This window comes from Salvelinus alpinus, chromosome 3 (assembly GCF_045679555.1).
Source record: "Salvelinus alpinus chromosome 3, SLU_Salpinus.1, whole genome shotgun sequence".
Classification (NCBI taxonomy): Eukaryota; Metazoa; Chordata; class Actinopteri; order Salmoniformes; family Salmonidae; genus Salvelinus; species Salvelinus alpinus.
In genome coordinates this window covers 78692004-78709251 of record NC_092088.1, presented here as the reverse complement: position 1 = coordinate 78709251, position 17248 = coordinate 78692004, and the positions used below count along the sequence as shown (strand labels likewise).

Here is a 17248-nt window from a genome sequence, read left to right as displayed (position 1 = left end):
TGGTGGTATGCTGTAGTGGTGTTATGCCGTAGTGGTGTTATACTGTAGTGGTGGTTTGCTGTAGTTGTGTTATACTGTAGTGGTGTTATACTGTAGTGGTGTTATGGTGTTATGCTGTAGTGGTGTTATACTGTAGTGGTGTTATAGTGTAGTGGTGTTATGTTGTAGTGGTGTTATACTGTAGTGGTGTTATACTGTAGTGGTGTTATACTGTAGTGGTGTTATACTGTAGTGGTGTTATGCTGTAGTGGTGTTATGCTGTAGTGGTGTTATACTGTAGTGGTGGTATGCTGTAGTGGTGTTATGCTGTAGTGGTGTTATACAGTAGTGGTGTTATACTGTAGTGGTGTTATGCTGCAGTGGTGTTATACTTTAGTGGTGTTATACTGTAGTGGTGTTATGCTGTAGTGGTGCTATACTGTAGTGGTGTTATGCTGTAGTGGTGTTATACTGTAGTGGTGGTATGCTGTAGTACTGTTATGCTGTAGTGGTGTTATGCTGTAGTGGTGTTATACTGTAGTGGTGTTATACTGTAGTGGTGTTATGTTGTAGTGGTGTTATGCTGTAGTGGTGTTATGCTGTAGTGGTGTTATACTGTAGTGGTGTTATAGTGTAGTAATGTTATAGTGTATTGGTATTATACTGTAGTGGTGTTATACTGTAGTGGTGTTATACTGTAGTGTTGTTATGCTGTAGTGGTGTTATACTGTAGTGATGTTATAGTGTATTGGTATTATACTGTAGTGGTGTTATGCTGTTGTGGTGTTATAGTGTATTGGTGTTATACTGTATTGGTGTTATAGTGTAGTGGTGTTATGTTGTAGTGGTGTTATGCTGTAGTGGTGTTATGCTGTAGTGGTGTTATGCTGTAGTGGTGTTATGATGTAGTGGTGTTTTACTGTAGTGGTGTTATGCTGTAGTGGTGTTATGCTGTAGTGGTGTTATGCTGTAGTGGTGGTATGCTGTTGTGGTGTTATGCTGTTGTGGTGTTATACTGTAGTGGTGGTATGCTGTAGTGGTGTTATGACGTAGTGGTGTTATACTGTAGTGGTGGTATGCTGTAGTTGTGTTATACTGTAGTGGTGTTATACTGTAGTGGTGTTATGGTGTTATGCTGTAGTGGTGTTATACTGTAGTGGTGTTATAGTGTAGTGGTGTTATGTTGTAGTGGTGTTATACTGTAGTGGTGTTATACTGTAGTGGTGTTATACTGTAGTGGTGTTATGCTATAGTGGTGTTATGCTGTAGTGGTGTTATACTGTAGTGGTGGTATGCTGTAGTGGTGTTATGCTGTAGTGGTGTTATACAGTAGTGGTCATATACTGTAGTGGTGTTATGCTGTAGTGGTGTTATACTTTAGTGGTGGTATACTGTAGTGGTGTTATGCTGTAGTGGTGTTATACTGTAGTGGTGTTATGCTGTAGTGGTGTTATACTGTAGTGGTGGTATGCTGTAGTACTTTTATGCTGTAGTGGTGTTATACTGTAGTGTTGTTATGCTGTAGTGGTGTTATACTGTAGTGGTGGTATACTGTAGTGGTGTTATACTGTAGTGGTGTTATACTGTAGTGGTGTTATGTTGTAGTGGTGTTATGTTGTAGTGGTGTTATGCTGTAGTGGTGTTATGCTGTAGTGGTGTTATACTGTAGTGGTGTTATAGTGTAGTAATGTTATAGTGTATTGGTATTATACTGTAGTGATGTTATAGTGTATTGGTATTATACTGTAGTGGTGTTATGCTGTTGTGGTGTTATAGTGTATTGGTGTTATACTGTATTGGTGTTATAGTGTAGTAGTGTGATACCGTAGTGGTGTTACGCCATAGTGGTGTTATGCTGTAGTGGTGTTATACTGTAGTGGTGTTATACTGTAGTGGTGTTATGCTGTAGTGGTGTTATGCTGTTGTTGTGTTATACTGTAGTGGTGGTATGCTGTAGTGGTGTTATGCTGTAGTGGTGTTATGTTTTAGTGGTGTTATACTGTAGTGGTGTTATACTGTAGTGGTGTTATACTGTAGTGGTGTTATACTGTAGTGGTGTTATACTGTAGTGGTGTTATGCTGTAGTGGTGTTATGCTGTAGTGGTGGTATGCTGTTGTGGTGTTATGCTGTTGTGGTGTTATACTGTAGTGGTGTTATGCTGTAGTGGTGTTATGCTGTAGTGGTGTTATGCTGTAGTGGTGTTATGATGTAGTGGTGTTTTACTGTAGTGGTGTTATGCTGTAGTGGTGTTATGCTGTAGTGGTGTTATGCTGTAGTGGTGGTATGCTGTTGTGGTGTTATGCTGTTGTGGTGTTATACTGTAGTGGTGGTATGCTGTAGTGGTGTTATGACGTAGTGGTGTTATACTGTAGTGGTGGTATGCTGTAGTTGTGTTATACTGTAGTGGTGTTATACTGTAGTGGTGTTATGGTGTTATGCTGTAGTGGTGTTATACTGTAGTGGTGTTATAGTGTAGTGGTGTTATGTTGTAGTGGTGTTATACTGTAGTGGTGTTATACTGTAGTGGTGTTATACTGTAGTGGTGTTATGCTATAGTGGTGTTATGCTGTAGTGGTGTTATACTGTAGTGGTGGTATGCTGTAGTGGTGTTATGCTGTAGTGGTGTTATACAGTAGTGGTCATATACTGTAGTGGTGTTATGCTGTAGTGGTGTTATACTTTAGTGGTGGTATACTGTAGTGGTGTTATGCTGTAGTGGTGTTATACTGTAGTGGTGTTATGCTGTAGTGGTGTTATACTGTAGTGGTGGTATGCTGTAGTACTTTTATGCTGTAGTGGTGTTATACTGTAGTGTTGTTATGCTGTAGTGGTGTTATACTGTAGTGGTGGTATACTGTAGTGGTGTTATACTGTAGTGGTGTTATACTGTAGTGGTGTTATGTTGTAGTGGTGTTATGTTGTAGTGGTGTTATGCTGTAGTGGTGTTATGCTGTAGTGGTGTTATACTGTAGTGGTGTTATAGTGTAGTAATGTTATAGTGTATTGGTATTATACTGTAGTGATGTTATAGTGTATTGGTATTATACTGTAGTGGTGTTATGCTGTTGTGGTGTTATAGTGTATTGGTGTTATACTGTATTGGTGTTATAGTGTAGTAGTGTGATACCGTAGTGGTGTTACGCCATAGTGGTGTTATGCTGTAGTGGTGTTATACTGTAGTGGTGTTATACTGTAGTGGTGTTATGCTGTAGTGGTGTTATGCTGTTGTTGTGTTATACTGTAGTGGTGGTATGCTGTAGTGGTGTTATGCTGTAGTGGTGTTATGTTTTAGTGGTGTTATACTGTAGTGGTGTTATACTGTAGTGGTGTTATACTGTAGTGGTGTTATACTGTAGTGGTGTTATACTGTAGTGGTGTTATGCTGTAGTGGTGGTATGCTGTTGTGGTGTTATGCTGTTGTGGTGTTATACTGTAGTGGTGGTATGCTGTAGTGGTGTTATGCCGTAGTGGTGTTATACTGTAGTGGTGGTTTGCTGTAGTTGTGTTATACTGTAGTGGTGTTATACTGTAGTGGTGTTATGGTGTTATGCTGTAGTGGTGTTATACTGTAGTGGTGTTATAGTGTAGTGGTGTTATGTTGTAGTGGTGTTATACTGTAGTGGTGTTATACTGTAGTGGTGTTATACTGTAGTGGTGTTATACTGTAGTGGTGTTATACTGTAGTGGTGTTATGCTGTAGTGGTGTTATGCTGTAGTGGTGTTATACTGTAGTGGTGGTATGCTGTAGTGGTGTTATGCTGTAGTGGTGTTATACAGTAGTGGTGTTATACTGTAGTGGTGGTATGCTGTAGTGGTGTTATACTTTAGTGGTGTTATACTGTAGTGGTGTTATGCTGTAGTGGTGCTATACTGTAGTGGTGTTATGCTGTAGTGGTGTTATACTGTAGTGGTGGTATGCTGTAGTACTGTTATGCTGTAGTGGTGTTATGCTGTAGTGGTGTTATACTGTAGTGGTGTTATACTGTAGTGGTGTTATGTTGTAGTGGTGTTATGCTGTAGTGGTGTTATGCTGTAGTGGTGTTATACTGTAGTGGTGTTATAGTGTAGTAATGTTATAGTGTATTGGTATTATACTGTAGTGGTGTTATACTGTAGTGGTGTTATACTGTAGTGTTGTTATGCTGTAGTGGTGTTATACTGTAGTGATGTTATAGTGTATTGGTATTATACTGTAGTGGTGTTATGCTGTTGTGGTGTTATAGTGTATTGGTGTTATACTGTATTGGTGTTATAGTGTAGTGGTGTTATGTTGTAGTGGTGTTATGCTGTAGTGGTGTTATGCTGTAGTGGTGTTATGCTGTAGTGGTGTTATGATGTAGTGGTGTTTTACTGTAGTGGTGTTATGCTGTAGTGGTGTTATGCTGTAGTGGTGTTATGCTGTAGTGGTGGTATGCTGTTGTGGTGTTATGCTGTTGTGGTGTTATACTGTAGTGGTGGTATGCTGTAGTGGTGTTATGCCGTAGTGGTGTTATACTGTAGTGGTGGTATGCTGTAGTTGTGTTATACTGTAGTGGTGTTATACTGTAGTGGTGTTATGGTGTTATGCTGTAGTGGTGTTATACTGTAGTGGTGTTATAGTGTAGTGGTGTTATGTTGTAGTGGTGTTATACTGTAGTGGTGTTATACTGTAGTGGTGTTATACTGTAGTGGTGTTATGCTATAGTGGTGTTATGCTGTAGTGGTGTTATACTGTAGTGGTGGTATGCTGTAGTGGTGTTATGCTGTAGTGGTGTTATACAGTAGTGGTCATATACTGTAGTGGTGTTATGCTGTAGTGGTGTTATACTTTAGTGGTGTTATACTGTAGTGGTGTTATGCTGTAGTGGTGTTATACTGTAGTGGTGTTATGCTGTAGTGGTGTTATACTGTAGTGGTGGTATGCTGTAGTACTGTTATGCTGTAGTGGTGTTATACTGTAGTGTTGTTATGCTGTAGTGGTGTTATACTGTAGTGGTGGTATACTGTAGTGGTGTTATACTGTAGTGGTGTTATACTGTAGTGGTGTTATGTTGTAGTGGTGTTATGTTGTAGTGGTGTTATGCTGTAGTGGTGTTACGCTGTAGTGGTGTTATACTGTAGTGGTGTTATAGTGTAGTAATGTTATAGTGTATTGGTATTATACTGTAGTGATGTTATAGTGTATTGGTATTATACTGTAGTGGTGTTATGCTGTTGTGGTGTTATAGTGTATTGGTGTTATACTGTATTGGTGTTATAGTGTAGTAGTGTGATACCGTAGTGGTGTTACGCCATAGTGGTGTTATGCTGTAGTGGTGTTATACTGTAGTGGTGTTATACTGTAGTGGTGTTATGCTGTAGTGGTGTTATGCTGTTGTTGTGTTATACTGTAGTGGTGGTATGCTGTAGTGGTGTTATGCTGTAGTGGTGTTATGCTGTAGTGGTGTTATGCTGTAGTGGTGTTATGATGTAGTGGTGTTTTACTGTAGTGGTGTTATGCTGTAGTGGTGTTATGCTGTAGTGGTGTTATGCTGTAGTGGTGGTATGCTGTTGTGGTGTTATGCTGTTGTGGTGTTATACTGTAGTGGTGGTATGCTGTAGTGGTGTTATGCCGTAGTGGTGTTATACTGTAGTGGTGGTATGCTGTAGTTGTGTTATACTGAAGTGGTGTTATACTGTAGTGGTGTTATGGTGTTATGCTGTAGTGGTGTTATACTGTAGTGGTGTTATAGTGTAGTGGTGTTATGTTGTAGTGGTGTTATACTGTAGTGGTGTTATACTGTAGTGGTGTTATACTGTAGTGGTGTTATGCTATAGTGGTGTTATGCTGTAGTGGTGTTATACTGTAGTGGTGGTATGCTGTAGTGGTGTTATGCTGTAGTGGTGTTATACAGTAGTGGTCATATACTGTAGTGGTGTTATGCTGTAGTGGTGTTATACTTTAGTGGTGTTATGCTGTAGTGGTGTTATACTGTAGTGGTGGTATGCTGTAGTACTGTTATGCTGTAGTGGTGTTATACTGTAGTGTTGTTATGCTGTAGTGGTGTTATACTGTAGTGGTGGTATACTGTAGTGGTGTTATACTGTAGTGGTGTTATACTGTAGTGGTGTTATGTTGTAGTGGTGTTATGTTGTAGTGGTGTTATGCTGTAGTGGTGTTATGCTGTAGTGGTGTTATACTGTAGTGGTGTTATAGTGTAGTAATGTTATAGTGTATTGGTATTATACTGTAGTGATGTTATAGTGTATTGGTATTATACTGTAGTGGTGTTATGCTGTTGTGGTGTTATAGTGTATTGGTGTTATACTGTATTGGTGTTATAGTGTAGTAGTGTGATACCGTAGTGGTGTTACGCCATAGTGGTGTTATGCTGTAGTGGTGTTATACTGTAGTGGTGTTATACTGTAGTGGTGTTATGCTGTAGTGGTGTTATGCTGTTGTTGTGTTATACTGTAGTGGTGGTATGCTGTAGTGGTGTTATGCTGTAGTGGTGTTATGCTGTAGTGGTGTTATGCTGTAGTGGTGTTATGATGTAGTGGTGTTTTACTGTAGTGGTGTTATGCTGTAGTGGTGTTATGCTGTAGTGGTGTTATGCTGTAGTGGTGGTATGCTGTTGTGGTGTTATGCTGTTGTGGTGTTATACTGTAGTGGTGGTATGCTGTAGTGGTGTTATGCCGTAGTGGTGTTATACTGTAGTGGTGGTATGCTGTAGTTGTGTTATACTGAAGTGGTGTTATACTGTAGTGGTGTTATGGTGTTATGCTGTAGTGGTGTTATACTGTAGTGGTGTTATAGTGTAGTGGTGTTATGTTGTAGTGGTGTTATACTGTAGTGGTGTTATACTGTAGTGGTGTTATACTGTAGTGGTGTTATGCTATAGTGGTGTTATGCTGTAGTGGTGTTATACTGTAGTGGTGGTATGCTGTAGTGGTGTTATGCTGTAGTGGTGTTATACAGTAGTGGTCATATACTGTAGTGGTGTTATGCTGTAGTGGTGTTATACTTTAGTGGTGTTATACTGTAGTGGTGTTATGCTGTAGTGGTGTTATACTGTAGTGGTGTTATGCTGTAGTGGTGTTATACTGTAGTGGTGGTATGCTGTAGTACTGTTATGCTGTAGTGGTGTTATACTGTAGTGTTGTTATGCTGTAGTGGTGTTATACTGTAGTGGTGGTATACTGTAGTGGTGTTATACTGTAGTGGTGTTATACTGTAGTGGTGTTATGTTGTAGTGGTGTTATGTTGTAGTGGTGTTATGCTGTAGTGGTGTTATGCTGTAGTGGTGTTATACTGTAGTGGTGTTATAGTGTAGTAATGTTATAGTGTATTGGTATTATACTGTAGTGATGTTATAGTGTATTGGTATTATACTGTAGTGGTGTTATGCTGTTGTGGTGTTATAGTGTATTGGTGTTATACTGTATTGGTGTTATAGTGTAGTAGTGTGATACCGTAGTGGTGTTACGCCATAGTGGTGTTATGCTGTAGTGGTGTTATACTGTAGTGGTGTTATACTGTAGTGGTGTTATGCTGTAGTGGTGTTATGCTGTTGTTGTGTTATACTGTAGTGGTGGTATGCTGTAGTGGTGTTATGCTGTAGTGGTGTTATGTTTTAGTGGTGTTATACTGTAGTGGTGTTATACTGTAGTGGTGTTATACTGTAGTGGTGTTATACTGTAGTGGTGTTATGCTGTAGTGGTGTTATGCTGTAGTGGTGGTATGCTGTTGTGGTGTTATGCTGTTGTGGTGTTATACTGTAGTGGTGGTATGCTGTAGTGGTGTTATGCCGTAGTGGTGTTATACTGTAGTGGTGGTTTGCTGTAGTTGTGTTATACTGTAGTGGTGTTATACTGTAGTGGTGTTATGGTGTTATGCTGTAGTGGTGTTATACTGTAGTGGTGTTATAGTGTAGTGGTGTTATGTTGTAGTGGTGTTATACTGTAGTGGTGTTATACTGTAGTGGTGTTATACTGTAGTGGTGTTATGCTGTAGTGGTGTTATGCTGTAGTGGTGTTATACTGTAGTGGTGGTATGCTGTAGTGGTGTTATGCTGTAGTGGTGTTATACAGTAGTGGTGTTATACTGTAGTGGTGTTATGCTGTAGTGGTGTTATACTTTAGTGGTGTTATACTGTAGTGGTGTTATGCTGTAGTGGTGCTATACTGTAGTGGTGTTATGCTGTAGTGGTGTTATACTGTAGTGGTGGTATGCTGTAGTACTGTTATGCTGTAGTGGTGTTATACTGTAGTGTTGTTATGCTGTAGTGGTGTTATACTGTAGTGGTGGTATACTGTAGTGGTGTTATACTGTAGTGGTGTTATACTGTAGTGGTGTTATGTTGTAGTGGTGTTATGCTGTAGTGGTGTTATGCTGTAGTGGTGTTATACTGTAGTGGTGTTATAGGGTAGTGGTGTTATACTGTAGTGGTGTTATACTGTAGTGGTGTTATACTGTAGTGGTGTTATGCTGTAGTGGTGTTATGCTGTAGTGGTGGTATGCTGTTGTGGTGTTATGCTGTTGTGGTGTTATACTGTAGTGGTGGTATGCTGTAGTGGTGTTATGCCGTAGTGGTGTTATACTGTAGTGGTGGTTTGCTGTAGTTGTGTTATACTGTAGTGGTGTTATACTGTAGTGGTGTTATGGTGTTATGCTGTAGTGGTGTTATACTGTAGTGGTGTTATAGTGTAGTGGTGTTATGTTGTAGTGGTGTTATACTGTAGTGGTGTTATACTGTAGTGGTGTTATACTGTAGTGGTGTTATACTGTAGTGGTGTTATACTGTAGTGGTGTTATGCTGTAGTGGTGTTATGCTGTAGTGGTGTTATACTGTAGTGGTGGTATGCTGTAGTGGTGTTATGCTGTAGTGGTGTTATACAGTAGTGGTGTTATACTGTAGTGGTGTTATGCTGTAGTGGTGTTATACTTTAGTGGTGTTATACTGTAGTGGTGTTATGCTGTAGTGGTGCTATACTGTAGTGGTGTTATGCTGTAGTGGTGTTATACTGTAGTGGTGGTATGCTGTAGTACTGTTATGCTGTAGTGGTGTTATGCTGTAGTGGTGTTATACTGTAGTGGTGTTATACTGTAGTGGTGTTATGTTGTAGTGGTGTTATGCTGTAGTGGTGTTATGCTGTAGTGGTGTTATACTGTAGTGGTGTTATAGTGTAGTAATGTTATAGTGTATTGGTATTATACTGTAGTGGTGTTATACTGTAGTGGTGTTATACTGTAGTGTTGTTATGCTGTAGTGGTGTTATACTGTAGTGATGTTATAGTGTATTGGTATTATACTGTAGTGGTGTTATGCTGTTGTGGTGTTATAGTGTATTGGTGTTATACTGTATTGGTGTTATAGTGTAGTGGTGTTATGTTGTAGTGGTGTTATGCTGTAGTGGTGTTATGCTGTAGTGGTGTTATGCTGTAGTGGTGTTATGATGTAGTGGTGTTTTACTGTAGTGGTGTTATGCTGTAGTGGTGTTATGCTGTAGTGGTGTTATGCTGTAGTGGTGGTATGCTGTTGTGGTGTTATGCTGTTGTGGTGTTATACTGTAGTGGTGGTATGCTGTAGTGGTGTTATGCCGTAGTGGTGTTATACTGTAGTGGTGGTATGCTGTAGTTGTGTTATACTGTAGTGGTGTTATACTGTAGTGGTGTTATGGTGTTATGCTGTAGTGGTGTTATACTGTAGTGGTGTTATAGTGTAGTGGTGTTATGTTGTAGTGGTGTTATACTGTAGTGGTGTTATACTGTAGTGGTGTTATACTGTAGTGGTGTTATGCTATAGTGGTGTTATGCTGTAGTGGTGTTATACTGTAGTGGTGGTATGCTGTAGTGGTGTTATGCTGTAGTGGTGTTATACAGTAGTGGTCATATACTGTAGTGGTGTTATGCTGTAGTGGTGTTATACTTTAGTGGTGTTATACTGTAGTGGTGTTATGCTGTAGTGGTGTTATACTGTAGTGGTGTTATGCTGTAGTGGTGTTATACTGTAGTGGTGGTATGCTGTAGTACTGTTATGCTGTAGTGGTGTTATACTGTAGTGTTGTTATGCTGTAGTGGTGTTATACTGTAGTGGTGGTATACTGTAGTGGTGTTATACTGTAGTGGTGTTATACTGTAGTGGTGTTATGTTGTAGTGGTGTTATGTTGTAGTGGTGTTATGCTGTAGTGGTGTTATGCTGTAGTGGTGTTATACTGTAGTGGTGTTATAGTGTAGTAATGTTATAGTGTATTGGTATTATACTGTAGTGATGTTATAGTGTATTGGTATGATACTGTAGTGGTGTTATGCTGTTGTGGTGTTATAGTGTATTGGTGTTATACTGTATTGGTGTTATAGTGTAGTAGTGTGATACCGTAGTGGTGTTACGCCATAGTGGTGTTATGCTGTAGTGGTGTTATACTGTAGTGGTGTTATACTGTAGTGGTGGTATGCTGTAGTGGTGTTATGCTGTAGTGGTGTTATGCTGTAGTGGTGTTATGCTGTAGTGGTGTTATGATGTAGTGGTGTTTTACTGTAGTGGTGTTATGCTGTAGTGGTGTTATGCTGTAGTGGTGTTATGCTGTAGTGGTGGTATGCTGTTGTGGTGTTATGCTGTTGTGGTGTTATACTGTAGTGGTGGTATGCTGTAGTGGTGTTATGCCGTAGTGGTGTTATACTGTAGTGGTGGTATGCTGTAGTTGTGTTATACTGAAGTGGTGTTATACTGTAGTGGTGTTATGGTGTTATGCTGTAGTGGTGTTATACTGTAGTGGTGTTATAGTGTAGTGGTGTTATGTTGTAGTGGTGTTATACTGTAGTGGTGTTATACTGTAGTGGTGTTATGCTATAGTGGTGTTATGCTGTAGTGGTGTTATACTGTAGTGGTGGTATGCTGTAGTGGTGTTATGCTGTAGTGGTGTTATACAGTAGTGGTCATATACTGTAGTGGTGTTATGCTGTAGTGGTGTTATACTTTAGTGGTGTTATACTGTAGTGGTGTTATGCTGTAGTGGTGTTATACTGTAGTGGTGTTATGCTGTAGTGGTGTTATACTGTAGTGGTGGTATGCTGTAGTACTGTTATGCTGTAGTGGTGTTATACTGTAGTGTTGTTATGCTGTAGTGGTGTTATACTGTAGTGGTGGTATACTGTAGTGGTGTTATACTGTAGTGGTGTTATACTGTAGTGGTGTTATGTTGTAGTGGTGTTATGTTGTAGTGGTGTTATGCTGTAGTGGTGTTATGCTGTAGTGGTGTTATACTGTAGTGGTGTTATAGTGTAGTAATGTTATAGTGTATTGGTATTATACTGTAGTGATGTTATAGTGTATTGGTATTATACTGTAGTGGTGTTATGCTGTTGTGGTGTTATAGTGTATTGGTGTTATACTGTATTGGTGTTATAGTGTAGTAGTGTGATACCGTAGTGGTGTTACGCCATAGTGGTGTTATGCTGTAGTGGTGTTATACTGTAGTGGTGTTATACTGTAGTGGTGTTATGCTGTAGTGGTGTTATGCTGTTGTTGTGTTATACTGTAGTGGTGGTATGCTGTAGTGGTGTTATGCTGTAGTGGTGTTATGTTTTAGTGGTGTTATACTGTAGTGGTGTTATACTGTAGTGGTGTTATACTGTAGTGGTGTTATACTGTAGTGGTGTTATGCTGTAGTGGTGTTATGCTGTAGTGGTGGTATGCTGTTGTGGTGTTATGCTGTTGTGGTGTTATACTGTAGTGGTGGTATGCTGTAGTGGTGTTATGCCGTAGTGGTGTTATACTGTAGTGGTGGTTTGCTGTAGTTGTGTTATACTGTAGTGGTGTTATACTGTAGTGGTGTTATGGTGTTATGCTGTAGTGGTGTTATACTGTAGTGGTGTTATAGTGTAGTGGTGTTATGTTGTAGTGGTGTTATACTGTAGTGGTGTTATACTGTAGTGGTGTTATACTGTAGTGGTGTTATGCTGTAGTGGTGTTATGCTGTAGTGGTGTTATACTGTAGTGGTGGTATGCTGTAGTGGTGTTATGCTGTAGTGGTGTTATACAGTAGTGGTGTTATACTGTAGTGGTGTTATGCTGTAGTGGTGTTATACTTTAGTGGTGTTATACTGTAGTGGTGTTATGCTGTAGTGGTGCTATACTGTAGTGGTGTTATGCTGTAGTGGTGTTATACTGTAGTGGTGGTATGCTGTAGTACTGTTATGCTGTAGTGGTGTTATACTGTAGTGTTGTTATGCTGTAGTGGTGTTATACTGTAGTGGTGGTATACTGTAGTGGTGTTATACTGTAGTGGTGTTATACTGTAGTGGTGTTATGTTGTAGTGGTGTTATGCTGTAGTGGTGTTATGCTGTAGTGGTGTTATACTGTAGTGGTGTTATAGGGTAGTAATGTTATAGTGTATTGGTATTATACTGTAGTGGTGTTACGCTGTAGTTGTGTTATGCTGTAGTGGTGGTATACTGTAGGTGTGTTATGCTGTAGTGGTGTTATGCTGTAGTGGTGTTATAATGTAGTGGTGTTATACTGTAGTGGTGTTATGCTGTAGTGGTGTTATGCTGTAGTGGTGTTATACTGTAGTGGTGTTATGCTGTAGTGGTGTTATACTGTAGTGGTGTTATACTGTATTGGTGTTATGCTGTAGTGGTGTTATGCTGTTGTTGTGTTATACTGTAGTGGTGGTATGCTGTAGTGGTGTTATGCTGTTGTGGTGTTATGCTTTAGTGGTGTTATACTGTAGTGGTTTTATATTGTAGTGGTGTTATACTGTAGTGGTGTTATACTGTAGTGGTGTTATACTGTAGTTGTGTTATGCTGTAGTTGTGTTATGCTGTAGTGGTGTTATACTGTAGTGGTGGTATGCTGTAGTGGTGGTATGCTGTAGTGGTGTTATACAGTAGTGGTGTTATACTGTAGTGGTGTTATGCTGTAGTGGTGTTATACTTTAGTGGTGTTATACTGTAGTGGTGTTATGCTGTAGTGGTGTTATACTGTAGTGGTGTTATGCTGTAGTGGTGTTATACTGTAGTGGTGGGTTGCTGTAGTACTGTTATGCTGTAGTGGTGTTATACTGTAGTGTTGTTATGCTGTAGTGGTGTTATACTGTAGTGGTGGTATACTGTAGTGGTGTTATACTGTAGTGGTGTTATACTGTAGTGGTGTTATGTTGTAGTGGTGTTATGCTGTAGTGGTGTTATGCTGTAGTGGTGTTATACTGTAGTGGTGTTATAGTGTAGTAATGTTGTAGTGTATTGGTATTATACTGTAGTGGTGTTATACTGTAGTGATGTTATAGTGTATTGGTATTATACTGTAGTGGTGTTATGCTGTTGTGTTGTTATAGTGTATTGGTGTTATACTGTATTGGTGTTATAGTGTAGTAGTGTGATACCGTAATGGTGTTACGCCATAGGGGTGTTACGCTGTAGTGGTGGTACGCTGTAGTGGTGTTACACTGTAGTGGTGTTATACTGTAGTGGGGTTATACTGTAGTGGTGTTATGCTGTAGTGGTGTTATGCTGTTGTTTTGTTATGCTGTAGTGGTGTTATACTGTAGTGGTGTTATACTGTAGTGGTGTTATACTGTAGTGGTGTTATGCTGTTGTGGTGTTATGCTGTAGTGGTGTTATACTGTAGTGGTGTTATAGTGTAGTAATGTTATAGTGTATTGGTATTATACTGTAGTGATGTTATAGTGTATTGGTATTATACTGTAGTGGTGTTATGCTGTTGTGGTGTTATAGTGTATTGGTGTTATACTGTATTGGTGTTATAGTGTAGTAGTGTGATACCGTAGTGGTGTTACGCCATAGTGGTGTTATGCTGTAGTGGTGTTATACTGTAGTGGTGTTATACTGTAGTGGTGTTATGCTGTAGTGGTGTTATGCTGTTGTTGTGTTATACTGTAGTGGTGGTATGCTGTAGTGGTGTTATGCTGTAGTGGTGTTATGTTTTAGTGGTGTTATACTGTAGTGGTGTTATACTGTAGTGGTGTTATACTGTAGTGGTGTTATACTGTAGTGGTGTTATGCTGTAGTGGTGTTATGCTGTAGTGGTGGTATGCTGTTGTGGTGTTATGCTGTTGTGGTGTTATACTGTAGTGGTGGTATGCTGTAGTGGTGTTATGCCGTAGTGGTGTTATACTGTAGTGGTGGTTTGCTGTAGTTGTGTTATACTGTAGTGGTGTTATACTGTAGTGGTGTTATGGTGTTATGCTGTAGTGGTGTTATACTGTAGTGGTGTTATAGTGTAGTGGTGTTATGTTGTAGTGGTGTTATACTGTAGTGGTGTTATACTGTAGTGGTGTTATACTGTAGTGGTGTTATGCTGTAGTGGTGTTATGCTGTAGTGGTGTTATACTGTAGTGGTGGTATGCTGTAGTGGTGTTATGCTGTAGTGGTGTTATACAGTAGTGGTGTTATACTGTAGTGGTGTTATGCTGTAGTGGTGTTATACTTTAGTGGTGTTATACTGTAGTGGTGTTATGCTGTAGTGGTGCTATACTGTAGTGGTGTTATGCTGTAGTGGTGTTATACTGTAGTGGTGGTATGCTGTAGTACTGTTATGCTGTAGTGGTGTTATACTGTAGTGTTGTTATGCTGTAGTGGTGTTATACTGTAGTGGTGGTATACTGTAGTGGTGTTATACTGTAGTGGTGTTATACTGTAGTGGTGTTATGTTGTAGTGGTGTTATGCTGTAGTGGTGTTATGCTGTAGTGGTGTTATACTGTAGTGGTGTTATAGGGTAGTAATGTTATAGTGTATTGGTATTATACTGTAGTGGTGTTACGCTGTAGTTGTGTTATGCTGTAGTGGTGGTATACTGTAGGTGTGTTATGCTGTAGTGGTGTTATGCTGTAGTGGTGTTATAATGTAGTGGTGTTATACTGTAGTGGTGTTATGCTGTAGTGGTGTTATGCTGTAGTGGTGTTATACTGTAGTGGTGTTATGCTGTAGTGGTGTTATACTGTAGTGGTGTTATACTGTAGTGGTGTTATGCTGTAGTGGTGTTATGCTGTAGTGGTGGTATGCTGTTGTGGTGTTATGCTGTTGTGGTGTTATACTGTAGTGGTGTTATGCTGTAGTGGTGTTATGCTGTAGTGGTGTTATGCTGTAGTGGTGTTATGATGTAGTGGTGTTTTACTGTAGTGGTGTTATGCTGTAGTGGTGTTATGCTGTAGTGGTGTTATGCTGTAGTGGTGGTATGCTGTTGTGGTGTTATGCTGTTGTGGTGTTATACTGTAGTGGTGGTATGCTGTAGTGGTGTTATGACGTAGTGGTGTTATACTGTAGTGGTGGTATGCTGTAGTTGTGTTATACTGTAGTGGTGTTATACTGTAGTGGTGTTATGGTGTTATGCTGTAGTGGTGTTATACTGTAGTGGTGTTATAGTGTAGTGGTGTTATGTTGTAGTGGTGTTATACTGTAGTGGTGTTATACTGTAGTGGTGTTATACTGTAGTGGTGTTATGCTATAGTGGTGTTATGCTGTAGTGGTGTTATACTGTAGTGGTGGTATGCTGTAGTGGTGTTATGCTGTAGTGGTGTTATACAGTAGTGGTCATATACTGTAGTGGTGTTATGCTGTAGTGGTGTTATACTTTAGTGGTGGTATACTGTAGTGGTGTTATGCTGTAGTGGTGTTATACTGTAGTGGTGTTATGCTGTAGTGGTGTTATACTGTAGTGGTGGTATGCTGTAGTACTTTTATGCTGTAGTGGTGTTATACTGTAGTGTTGTTATGCTGTAGTGGTGTTATACTGTAGTGGTGGTATACTGTAGTGGTGTTATACTGTAGTGGTGTTATACTGTAGTGGTGTTATGTTGTAGTGGTGTTATGTTGTAGTGGTGTTATGCTGTAGTGGTGTTATGCTGTAGTGGTGTTATACTGTAGTGGTGTTATAGTGTAGTAATGTTATAGTGTATTGGTATTATACTGTAGTGATGTTATAGTGTATTGGTATTATACTGTAGTGGTGTTATGCTGTTGTGGTGTTATAGTGTATTGGTGTTATACTGTATTGGTGTTATAGTGTAGTAGTGTGATACCGTAGTGGTGTTACGCCATAGTGGTGTTATGCTGTAGTGGTGTTATACTGTAGTGGTGTTATACTGTAGTGGTGTTATGCTGTAGTGGTGTTATGCTGTTGTTGTGTTATACTGTAGTGGTGGTATGCTGTAGTGGTGTTATGCTGTAGTGGTGTTATGTTTTAGTGGTGTTATACTGTAGTGGTGTTATACTGTAGTGGTGTTATACTGTAGTGGTGTTATACTGTAGTGGTGTTATACTGTAGTGGTGTTATGCTGTAGTGGTGGTATGCTGTTGTGGTGTTATGCTGTTGTGGTGTTATACTGTAGTGGTGGTATGCTGTAGTGGTGTTATGCCGTAGTGGTGTTATACTGTAGTGGTGGTTTGCTGTAGTTGTGTTATACTGTAGTGGTGTTATACTGTAGTGGTGTTATGGTGTTATGCTGTAGTGGTGTTATACTGTAGTGGTGTTATAGTGTAGTGGTGTTATGTTGTAGTGGTGTTATACTGTAGTGGTGTTATACTGTAGTGGTGTTATACTGTAGTGGTGTTATACTGTAGTGGTGTTATACTGTAGTGGTGTTATGCTGTAGTGGTGTTATGCTGTAGTGGTGTTATACTGTAGTGGTGGTATGCTGTAGTGGTGTTATGCTGTAGTGGTGTTATACAGTAGTGGTGTTATACTGTAGTGGTGGTATGCTGTAGTGGTGTTATACTTTAGTGGTGTTATACTGTAGTGGTGTTATGCTGTAGTGGTGCTATACTGTAGTGGTGTTATGCTGTAGTGGTGTTATACTGTAGTGGTGGTATGCTGTAGTACTGTTATGCTGTAGTGGTGTTATGCTGTAGTGGTGTTATACTGTAGTGGTGTTATACTGTAGTGGTGTTATGTTGTAGTGGTGTTATGCTGTAGTGGTGTTATGCTGTAGTGGTGTTATACTGTAGTGGTGTTATAGTGTAGTAATGTTATAGTGTATTGGTATTATACTGTAGTGGTGTTATACTGTAGTGGTGTTATACTGTAGTGTTGTTATGCTGTAGTGGTGTTATACTGTAGTGATGTTATAGTGTATTGGTATTATACTGTAGTGGTGTTATGCTGTTGTGGTGTTATAGTGTATTGGTGTTATACTGTATTGGTGTTATAGTGTAGTGGTGTTATGTTGTAGTGGTGTTATGCTGTAGTGGTGTTATGCTGTAGTGGTGTTATGCTGTAGTGGTGTTATGATGTAGTGGTGTTTTACTGTAGTGGTGTTATGCTGTAGTGGTGTTATGCTGTAGTGGTGTTA

General features: G+C 39.6%; 1 protein-coding gene across 2 annotated transcripts in view; it reads left to right on the top strand.

Annotated features, from left to right (window-relative positions):
- Positions 1-17248, top strand: part of LOC139571406 (protein TANC2-like) — a 230381-nt gene that overhangs the window by 94662 nt on the left and 118471 nt on the right. The gene's annotated exons all lie outside the window — the stretch shown is intronic.